At 43.6% G+C, this 12098-nt stretch overlaps 1 protein-coding gene across 1 annotated transcript in view; it reads right to left on the bottom strand.

Moving 5' to 3' along the window:
• The window catches only part of Rac1 (ras-related protein Rac1), a 34253-nt gene that overhangs the window by 14436 nt on the left and 7719 nt on the right, over positions 1-12098 (bottom strand). The window lies entirely within an intron of this gene.

The raw sequence follows: 12098 nt of genomic DNA on the forward strand, positions 1-12098 counted from the left end.
TTTAATTACAATTTAGAGGTTATTCCAATAGCAGCAAGCAATCTGTTGTGCTTAGTTTTGAATAACCAACTTTACGTGCCTTACCAGCCAAGATAAGCCATGTTAGGTCTATGAGCCATGCAATCGAATTCAGAATCAACGGTGTCTAATGAATCAATCTTCATCACATGTTAATTGAGAGAAAGCGATGCGCTCAGTCACTTCTCCTAGCTTACGAACTTCACATGTTACCACAAGTCGAGTCCAGTTTCGTGCTAGGTTAGAGCCGCCATTTCGATGGCTGCCGCCGTGTTTGTTGACGCAAAGCTCTTTGAGGCAGCTTTTGGGGCTCCCGCTAAATCAGTGAAATAGCGCGCACGATGCAAACGTTTGGGGGCCCGTATTCTATAACTCTCTACTAGCTCCCGGTTTCATGAGGACAAAGGCCAAGTATGATGCTTGTCACGGGTAGAATGTTGATAAAAAGAAAGTGCATGCACAGAGAAGTACGACAAATATCTATACACGTTTAACGCTTCTAAGGTCTATTGTTTCACAGTGGCACACATCCGTTCTGGAGGATTATCCAAGAATGGGCAGTTGTCTATTCTGGCATATAACCAGCAGCACATTCCAAGAGGCACGTACCAAGCAGAAGAAGTTGTCGACTAGGCAAGGAAACGGCGCATGCCAAAGCAGCTATCATACTTAATTCCCAGTCTTCTCAACAGACATACACAGGCCATAGAAATTATTCAGAAATGTGCATCCTTGAATTCTTTAAGAGAAGGAATGCTAAAGCTTACCTCCTATCCTGTCGTAATGCTTAACAGGGTGTGTATACAGAAATCTTTGTGTTCTTGAGGTGTCGTTATTTGTATGAATTTTCCTCTATGATTGGAAAACTGTGCAGCTCATTCCAATTGTTCACTTTGCATAAAAATGTGTTCTGTATGTAGCAATAGTGTATGATGTTCTTGTTTCCGTTGCTGCATGCTCCGAGTACGTATGTACGGGTGCTAGGGCCCCGGCAGGGAGAGCACATATGCCTTTCGCCCTTGTATCCAAGACTTTGTTGTATCAAACAACTGAAATGAAAATGAAATGAAGCCCCAGGGAGGAGGCAAAAAAAGCTTTGCCTTAAGCTACATAACTAGGTATGGAGGTCCAAGGATGCAGAACAATTGACGTGGTAGGTATTTTCACTACTATCTGTTCTAATGTCTACCACCCAGAGTCAGGTAACGAAATAGCGTGTAAATATCCCTTGTAGCTTACAGCAACATGTAACTCAGCCACAAAGATAATTATAGCTGTATTTTCAATTATTCTGTTGGAGATATTTCATGGAGAAACCTTCACACAGGGCATTAAAATAAAGAGCAACCTTGCACTGAGCCAAAACATGAACTGGCAGACTACGAGAAGTATAATATTGTATCAAGAACAGCAGTCACAGCTGTGTATCCTTAAGTTCTATAACATATGCAAAGAAAGATGACTGGTGTAATTTTTAAATTATATAAACCCAGTGATTTCCACAAAAGCCAACAGAAGACACAAATTGCTTTCTGGCCCAACTCTCTTAGTTCAGAGTGAGAAAAATAGCACCAAATTATCTAGCCAAAGACCGAACACTTCAACAATGCTTGCATTAACTGAATAAATCTGCTATGAAAGCAATAGCTGGAGCACATCTGTGTGTGAATCTACATTAAAAATTTTTGCTGGAACTACAAAGGATAAAACAACAATTCTGTATGGGAGTCTACATCAAGTGTTTTCTTTGATACTGCAAAAGCTAGAATCACAATTCTAATGGCATTTTCTATTGTAGAGAGAATGCGAACAGTGGATAAATAGTATAAACATAAATAACTAAAGAACGAGAGCAATAAGAGCCAACTTTTAAAGAACAGAAAAGCGCAATCGGGACCTCACAAAACTGTATGCAGACAAAACGAAATGAACGTGCCGAGTTCAGATACCATGAAAGCAAAACTTCACAAAGTGGAACCGATGAGTGAAATTCCTACACTATACGCCTAACGTGTGGCAAGCCTACCCATACATCATGCATGCGCAGCTGCAATATTGCCACGACATCACTCTGTTTCAACCGGAAGCCAGACATGCCTCCACCCGGCAATCATGCAAGACATGCAAACTCCACCCTGGAAACCCAAATGATGCGTCATGTAGGACTGGCTGAAGCCCACCTCAGAGAGCACAACGTGCTGCTGTGGCATAGTAAATTTGGAATATAAAACCTTGTAAAAGGGCCCCTCACCAAGAATGGGCACTGCAAACAGACAGGGGCAGTGCGTAGATCATGTGCTGATGACCATGTCTGCTAATTACCAAACTGCTCCATTGCATGAAAGCAGTTCAAACGAAAGCCTGTACACCCTTCAAAGAAGAAGAAAAAAAGCCTGTGCACCCTTCGTCTCAAGGGAGCCCTGCTTTCAACCAATCAAGGTCACACGCATTAATGCCAGACACACTGCCTGTAATGTTGCCTATTATGGCACGTGACTTGAGTAAATCATTCAATGCAGAATGCACAAGACAGTCAGGGGAACTGCAAAAATCAAAATAATGAAAAAGGTGGGGGGGTCTCATGCATGAACGTGATGCAGTCCCTGGACTCCAGTATGGAAGAAAGCAGGGAAGGAACGTAACTTGTGAATGCTAGTTGAGGCAGACATCACGACTGTCCATATTAACAGTGAAGCTAGCCTCCTGACAGCATGGCCAAGTCACATTTTGATTTCTCCCATCTCCTATAACATATTAAGCTAACTTGAAGAATTCTTGCAGTAAATGCTGAAGAGGACACCTTGCATGTTCCACTGTATTGGGCACTCATGGGTAGACTACAAGTGAAGCTGTGCAGGGTGATATGGGCTGCACAAGCTTTGAAGTGAGGGAAGCTCACAATAAAATTGATTATCAAGAGTGACTGAGGAATATGGAAGAAAGTAAATGGGCTGGAAGAGTTTTCAAATATTTGTACAGGAAGAACATTGATTCACAGTGGAGGAAAAGAACTAGGAAGCTTACCAGCAGGTATGCGGACCTGTATGGTGAGCAACACGGCAACAAAGAACAAGCGGAAAGTCAGAGAGGCTGAGATACTCTCACGGGTGGCAGCAATTGAAAAGGAACTTGCCATGAACAATTACTTAAGAGGAAAAACAAAATCAGGAAAGAAACAATCTATAACTCAAAGGGAAGCTCATTACTTTTCAAAGCGAGATCAGGATGCCTTAGAACACGCATCTATCAAACGAGATATATGAAGGAAGAAGAAGCATGTGCTTGCTGCAGTAAAACTAGGGAAATGATGGAGCACATTTTGTTAGAATGTTAAGATATCTGCCCAGCAGTCGATTTAAGCATCTCTGGCCTCCTTGAAGCTCTTGGGTTCAGCGAGAGCAGGGGGAGAGTAAACATGACTGCAAAAGAGATTAGTAAGACACGATTGGAAGATTGGTGGAAGTAGGGAAACGACAAAAAACGGAGGCGTACAAAAACAAACTTCACAATACGGGTTAAGAAACTTTGGTTATGGGAATTCATCGTGCTTCTTTTTCTTTTTTTTGGCATAGGTAGCACATTAGGCAATATAATAGCAAGAGCTTGGTGGTGCGACCCACCACCCCCTTCCAAAGGGGACGCTCATATAACATCCATCCATCCATGTATAACTGGAATTTTCGATGGGGCCTGATGAGCCCTTTCACCAAAGCCCATAAGATGCATTACTGTATCCAGCAAGTGTTTTTAATCCACTTCACTAGATGACAAATGACTACACGACAGATGACAAGAAAGAAACTACACTCATGAAAGGACACTATGCACCAGGGTAAATATAATGTAGTCAATCTTTTCAGCCCATTCTATTCCTTTGTTGACCATCCATAACTCACGACTGGCCAACCAGTGCCGCTCAGAGCACTGAGAAAGTGCAGGAGGGAAATGAATTGGTATAAGAATGCTACGTTATTCAGGCCTTGCTCGAAATTCAAAATAGCTTATATGGCTGATACCTTCAATGTTAAGAAATCGACAAGCCAACATCTTCTACATCATAGCCAGCAGTCTCACTGCCCGGGATTGCACACTGTTTACAGGTAACTTGAAACCATGCAGCTCTAAGTGTGTGTGCACAGTATTTCTTTTCCACGAAGAATGGAGAAACGTTCAGCAGCATTTCAGTGCTCGCATGACTGAGCTGCTGACACCAACTTGGCAGGAAGAGCTTCGACGCAACCCAAGCGTCTCGCACGGAAGCCTCCGTTCTTCCATGGGGCAAATGGAAAGGCAAAGGTTTCTATGTTGCACTGCCGAGTGGCAAGAGCTAGCTGCTCCCCTGTTTGCCCTGCGGCCATCACTATCTGTGGCAGATGAGTGGGGCGTGCGTGCAGTTTCCGAAGCCCCCTTTGAGGATGCTGTCACAGGCCTGACAAGTGCTCTTCAAACTGTGTAAAGAGGGCGGGAGGCAAGTGCTCGCTACTATTGATTCAAGCAGAGGCACCCCCCAAGCTTTGAGGCATGCTAAAGAAAAGCAATAAATCAGTTAAGACTGCTCGTGTGCTTCTTCAATGTTTTGTTTGCACTTGCTTGGCAGGAAAAGGACAAATATTCATAAAGAAGATCAAGGCCACACCTCTTTTAGAGAATTCTGCATCAAATGCTTGAGATGAGCTCGACACCACGGATTTTACTATAGTTTAGCTTACTTTGACTAGTTCTTATACTAAAGAAAGAATAAACGAACACTTGCCAAAATCATGGAAAACAGTTTTTATGTAATAAAAGAAAAAGAAAGGTGACTGAAAGCTTATAGGTGGAGCCTTCACTTACTTTAGAACCTAACATAGTCATTCATCTTTAAAAAATAACCAGCCTCAAGAAGACTTAAAACCCAAGACAATGCAAAGCGTTGGTGCGGGAATATTAAGGCATCGCCACTGTGTTTTACCAAGCTTCATCGCACGGTAGAACTAACCTATGAGGTATTCCACACATGCCATCTAACCATCTAGCCCAACTCAAATCTTCTTCAAGAATTCCTATAAGCTGGCAAAAAGAAAATGTAGCAATACATAGCCAACAGAACCAGCTGTACACTCCCTCAAACATGTAAACAAAGCTTCGCAATTCTCGCACCCAAGCACGACAATAATTGCTTGCAATATACTTTCACGCTTTGAATATGCAGCTTTGCGCTGTCTTATACTGCTCATCCCTCTGACTGTAAAGAGCTGCCAGTGAATGTATGTGTTCGTCTTTATTGCATGTTCTTGTGTGTCTGATCTATTTTTTTTTTCCTCCCCATACAGATTATTTGCATAGTGCCATTTCCAGTCTTTTCCGGCCCACCACACCGGCCACCCACCCACCCAACCACTTACATGCGCACACACGCATGCACACACAGCAAGAGGTTCGCATGACCGCGTGACAAAATAAAACATGTGAATGAGCAAAGAAACATCCTCCACTCCTCGGTGAAGCAAACATGCACAACTGCGGTGCTAGCCAGAACTGACAACCAAAAGCGTGCTTGACCGCAGTGGAGAGGGGAAGTGGCGGAGAAACGTCAGCAATGCCTCCTTCCGTACAGGGTTGGGACAAAAATAACACGTGAGAGGCCGTAGCTACGAACGCTCATAGCACACCCTTGTTGAAACAGCGGGGCACGCCTGCGAGCCCACTCTAAACAACGCATCCTGCCCCCACGCAAGGTTCTTATAGCAGCTACGAGCCCTGTCCTGGCCGTTCTGAAAGCATGAATAAGGTGTGCTTGTTTTGGCAGTCCTCTCAGCTCACCGATGTCTTTCAAACCGACATTCCTAGGTGGCACCCATGAGTTGCAGCCATTACCAGGTGCCTCAGCAATGGCGGGAAACTACTATTCACCGACTTGTCTGAGCATTTACACCAACCTGCACTTTTATTCCAACGATTTCCAAGAGGCATGCATACTCTACCATTGAGGTACTGCAGGCACCCATCTTCCCACACACTTTCTTAAGAGTATCTGCGTAGGTGTGCTGGATTTAGCCCTGGGAGTAATAGCCAGAGCAGCCACTCTAGCGATGCGAAACTATCAAAATACTGTAAAAAGAAACAATTGATAGTATTACTATCCATATTACAATATTTTGGTGGGACACTATCAATAGTAGCATTATCAGTAGTCTTACGATAGTTCATATGCAATTTTTGGCTAGTCATATTACCAGAAATTTTTTTGACTGATAATCAGTAATTAACTGAGTTTATGCAATTGGGAATGGGAAAATGTTGCGAAGTTTATGTTGCATGTTTATGTGTGGCACATTGCAGAATTCAACATTATTGATAAGGAACTACTGATGCTATACCACCGATAGTTTTTGTGCTACTTCGGTAACTACTTCGGTAATGGTTTTTGCTACTTCGCTAACTAAACTGTCAATAGTACTATCAACAGCTTCACATCACTACACCACTCATGGCCATGGTGGCGGATTTAGAACATCATGTCAACAGTAGACATCACACAGAATGTGAACAGAGGGGGAGGAAGCTGGTCAATAGACCCTGTATGCTACCTTGTGGCATCAAGGCAAGGCAGTCAAACCCAAGAACCTCAATAGGCAATGTGCTATAAGAAAAGGCGAAGCCAGAGGGCTACATTTTTTTTTTCAGTCACAACCACATGGAGTCAACGGACAGTGAGGCCAGGGAAAGCATTCGGGGCAATTTTCATGTTTAATGGAAGTATTAAGGAAAGGGGAGATGAAAGCGGACAAAAGGACAACTTGCGACAGGTTTCCTGAGGCAAGTTGTCTTTTTGTTTACTTCTTTGCTTACCTAGTTTGTGTAGAAAAAGAAAACACTCAGTCAAACCCAGTTATAATGAAGTGGTCCGTCCGCTAAATCCAGTTCGACACGTTAGGCAATTCAATATATCCAAACCCATCTATAACAAACATTTATGAACAATAGCAAGCGACAATGCTAAAATAACCCATGGCAAACTGATTCTTGCAGCGGTGCGTGTCAGCAACGCAAACATAATTTATACTTTTGTATCGGGTTGTGTGTTGTACCACACCTTACCTGGTTACGTGCTAGAACATGCTCAGAACAGAAAGCACGCAAGAAAAACCTTCCCACGTGTGTGAAAATCTGAGCATGGTGCATCAAAGATAGCTAAGCTCTACAAGCGAGTGCCAACACCCTTTGTTGAAAGTACTAGGGGGCTGTGCTTAGTGATGATTCATCACCAATGCTGCCTGCACGTTCTCACCATTGCCCTGGCCATATGGCTGCTTCAGGGCTCCCATATGGCCAGGGCATTCGTCATACGGAAGTGCTGAAGCCATCAGATTTCACAACCATGGCGATACAAACTTCTAGCTAAGCTCCAAGATGAAGCCAGTAGAACTCAACATGAGAAACAAAAACTATGGGTCACCTACTAAGAAAACTGTACAAAGAAGTTGTCTGTTCAAGTAAGGCATACATAAGGTAAGCTTTGCTTTATATAGCCATTCGCAATTACATTTAAAAGCAAAATCTCGGGGTTCTGACACAGGTCGTGTTCACATTTGATAGCAAGTATACTGCTGCATGAAAACAGATATGGAAGTCCCCTTAACAACTTCACTGTAAAATAAAGCCACTGTAGGTGGCTTAACGGTGCAGGTTGTAGGTGCTCGGCGTTTGATATATGCAATGTCAAGGTTGTTTTATGAAATTTATTTTGCAAGGATATCGCTAAGTAAGCTTTGCCTGTTCAATATGCACAGCATAAGTGCTGTAGCCGGGCTCATCACAATCGGGTTTAATTGTAGTCATATGTACAACTCCATTACATGCTAGCATCAGACGTCCTACAGGTAGTTGATCTTGCTCGGAGGAACAGACACTCGATTACCTTCCAACGGGTACTTGGTCACTGTGGGTTGGCCTACAATAAGCTAGCTGGTGCAGAGGCAAGAATTGCTATCTCCGAAGCTGTCGACGTAAATATCCCATACTCGCAAAGCGATGTAAACTCTTTGTTGACTGCACTCATGCAAGATTGCACAGCACATTACTGGGCTCAACCAGAACATCGGTACAGGCACCTGAGTGAAATAGACACTAACAGGGCTTTTCCCCTCCCGGCTAAAGTCAAGCAATGCCAAGCAAGCATGCTTCATTGGATTCAGCTGGGAGCCATCTTCACTCCACGCCATGCACATTTTATCGGCCGTGCGGACAGCCCGAGCTGAATGCTGCTAAGCGCCCGAGACTCTCCTACATCTGTTTCGCAACTGCCCTCTCTATGCATCACAGCAGAAGACGCTGGCTTCTACGCTAGCAGGCATTGTAGGCAAACATTGTATAAAAATACTATTTCGTCTGCAATGCGTGACCGTACAGTAGCATCAATAGCTACTAGGGCTGCTCTGGATTACTTGAAGATGACTGGACTAGACAAGACTTTATAGAAAATACCGTTAGTGTATATATGCATCCCTTCTTCCTGTCATCATCATCCTTCAGACCTCTTCTTTTGTCCCCTTTCCTTTTTGCCCCGTGCAGAGTAGCAGGTCATAGCATGCTAACTCAGGCCGACCTCGCTTCCTGTCTAATAAATTATATCTCTCCACCACCTCCCTTGCCACCGGAGGACTCAGCTGCTACAGAGATACCGAATGGTCTTGCCAAATGTTAGAAACTAAAAGTCCAGACGAACAAAGTAAAACAATGATGCCGAGTATTTTACTGAATGATGTAGGTCAAGAAATGCAATCCTGTTGCAAAACTTCAGCAAGAACAGAACAGTGCAATATCTTTCAAAGGCTGTTGGAATAAAAACAAAGCAACATGCATTTTTTTTTATACTACTTGAGAACGTACTAAGGACCCCACAAGTAATAGTGGGGATAAGGACAGGCAGAATGATCAGGGAGAGAGATACCAGAATGGATTAGGAAATACAAGTATCCAATTTTAAGTTAAAAGGAACAAGTGGAGCTGGGCTGCTCATGTAACTTATAGAGCAGATAACTGATGATGGGCAATGCAGTCCAGGACAGTACCCATACGAGCATGTGACAAACACATGCTTAAACAAACATCCCAATATAATGAAGCTATTTTCATGTTGGATAAGACATAACTTGTGTGCCACAGCTACAGGTGCCAAGATTCTCCATTCAATATGCTCTCTTCAGTTATTATTATTATTATTATTATTATTATTATTATTATTATTATTATTATTACTGAGGTATTGCACTTTTTTCTTAACTAGTGACATGTTCTAGTTATGTATTTGCTGGCATCTTTTGTAATGGTGGCTGCTCATATGTATACATTTGCCCTCTCCTGTTTGGACCCACGGTGGTCAGCTTAGAATGAAATAAGTTGGAATCAATTAACTCAATGAATCAGTGAAAGAAGGTTTCAGTGTATTATCAGTCACCAGATTTTGATTCCATTGAAATACAAAATAGTTTGCTCGAACCGGTTTAGTAGTTCCTAAACGGGAACGTTTCAACGTTCCACAATGCATTTGAATGGAAAAATTGATCAGAGCCAGGCCTAAAATGGATATGTCTCTTTAAGACAAGTGCTTAGTACAATGGTCCACAAACAAGGGTACAGAGACCTGCTGGAGCCTGCAAGGATAGTTCTACGGTCATCCGTGGGGCCATCGCAACCAACCATCTTATATGTGAGCGACAGGCGAGGCCAGGCTGCATCCTCTAAATACATAATACAAACCATAATTTTGATTGAAATATGTGATACCAAGCACTGCAGTGGGGAGGGGGGAAGGGAGGCACAGCATAGCATCAACAATTGATTTTTTTGTCAGCCTATTTTTACAACCACTGCAAGATGAAAGCACCTTCCCAGTGACCCTCAATTACCCTTGCATCAGCCAGCTGCATCCTATCCCCAAAAATTTCCTAATCTCATCCCAGTAACCAATCCTCTGGCATCCTTCCGTTACCTTGACACCCGGTATACTACCCTAACAGACAACCAGTTGTTTGCTCCATGCTTTACATGGCATACTCGGCTTTACCTCCTGTTAATGCGAAGTACAATATCAGCTCCCCAATGCATAGTATCATCTTAACACAACAGCCATCGTTTTGCATAGTTCATATTTTCTGAAGTTTTCCCTTCTCATCCTCAAAGTTTCGGCCGCACAGGTTAATGCTGCCAGTCTTGACTTCGAGCACCTTCCGCATGGACTCCATTTTCATTTGCTTGGCGATTTCCTTGTCAACCTTCCAGGTCCCACATGACTACTTTGCTTAGGTGAACCTAGCCTCATTTGTGGGGTTTAACACCCAAAAGCAACACTGGGGCTACGACAGACACTGTAGTCGAGGGCTATGGCATAATTACGATCGCATGGAGTTTTTTTACAGTGCACCTAAAGCTAGATAAGTGTACTCGCATCACACATACACAAAGGCAAAGGGTCTTGAAACAGGTAAAAATATTACATCACATCATACTGGCACATCTCCCGAGGGTCGGAAAGAAAAACGGGCAGCAGGGGGGGGGGGGCACCCTGCAGTTGCTCCCTTTCCCTTTATTGACCTGCCCTCGCAACACACAAGCCATTGGCAGCTGCACTCAACACACACGAAAGCTGTCCCTGGCAGTGAAGAGGGGGATGGCAGAAGCTTATCCGCCAGCACTGCCCTTGGGTTAAATTTGGGAGACCCACTTCCGAAACTGAAGGAAGACCGGGTAGCGTAGCCAGCAGCTGCAACACGACCCGGAAAAGGAGAGCCAGATGGCAGGGGCGGAAGCGGGGGCAACCAATTTAGAACTTTCGCACTCAGCTTGCCACCGGTTGTTGCACGAAGCCCTCGCTCTACTGCAGCCAAAGCACTTTTGTGTTGCTGCCGCACGTGGGAGAAGGTAGATTCCAGCACGACATGTAACAAGCGCTGCAATTACCACTCGTTACTGGGGAGGCCCAACACGCTTCTCTTCACTCTTTATTCACTGCTCGCTAGCAAGAGAGTAAAGGGGGAACACCAGAGCTCACAAATCACTTCAATGCATTTTCACTTGTAGGAGATTTGTGTGCTGAGAAGCAACAATGCAGGACTTGCATTGCAACTTGCAAGAGACCTACAAAACACTGCAAACAGTGTTGACACTTTTTATCACAGGTACTTTCTATAGACATTCCAGCTTAAGCTTGTGTAGTTTAATTTGCAAAATATCACAATGTTATTTCACCTAATGCCATTTTTCCAGACAACAGCATTTGGAAACTGGACTCGCATACTGCAATCAAAGCATGATGAACATACTGCCATTCACATAGTTCACTGCATGGAGTTAGTTAAAGCTGAAGTTACTGAAGTGTCCAATTGTGAGAGACAATATTTGTGGTATGAAAGAGCCTACATTATTTGTATTGCACACTGCATACCACTTTTAAAATAAATGGCTACTGTGATGGGCCATCTTTAATTTGAAGTATCTGCCCAGGGTCAACAATGGTTATAATGATCACTCTCCAGATTTTGTGAATAAGGCAAGTATAACACCATGAATAGCTGCCAAGTAAGAAACAGAAGTTATGCAAGCTTGTGCACCGCAGTTGATTAATGACAGGAGCTACTAGAGACACCATAGTAGTGGCTCCACATTAACTGTTGACAACCCAGAAGTTTTCAACGTGCACCCAAAGCATGGTACATGAGTGCTTTTGCATTCCGCACCCACCGTAAGGTGGCCATGCTGGCCAGGAGTCAAACCCTCAACCTCAGAAGGGCATATTAGCTGTGAGCCAATTTAGAATGAGGAGAAATCGGAACAAGTTGGTAGGGTTTCAAGGTATGAAAAGGCAAGCGCATAAAATGCAGGCACAAAAGGTAGTCCATTCCTTTTGTCCTGTGTCTGTGTTATGCAAGCCTGCCTGTCGCACCCACGAGAGGGTGTCAGACTACACTTCCTCCATTGCTCTACAAACCCTTCAGGCACTGTGCACCCTATTCTGCATGCCCAGACAGTGCATAAAAAGCAAATTCACCAGTAAGAATATTGATATTTAAAACATGTTGCACACATCTTGAAACACTTGT

This window comes from Dermacentor variabilis, chromosome 8 (assembly GCF_050947875.1).
Source record: "Dermacentor variabilis isolate Ectoservices chromosome 8, ASM5094787v1, whole genome shotgun sequence".
Lineage (NCBI taxonomy): Eukaryota > Metazoa > Arthropoda > Arachnida > Ixodida > Ixodidae > Dermacentor > Dermacentor variabilis.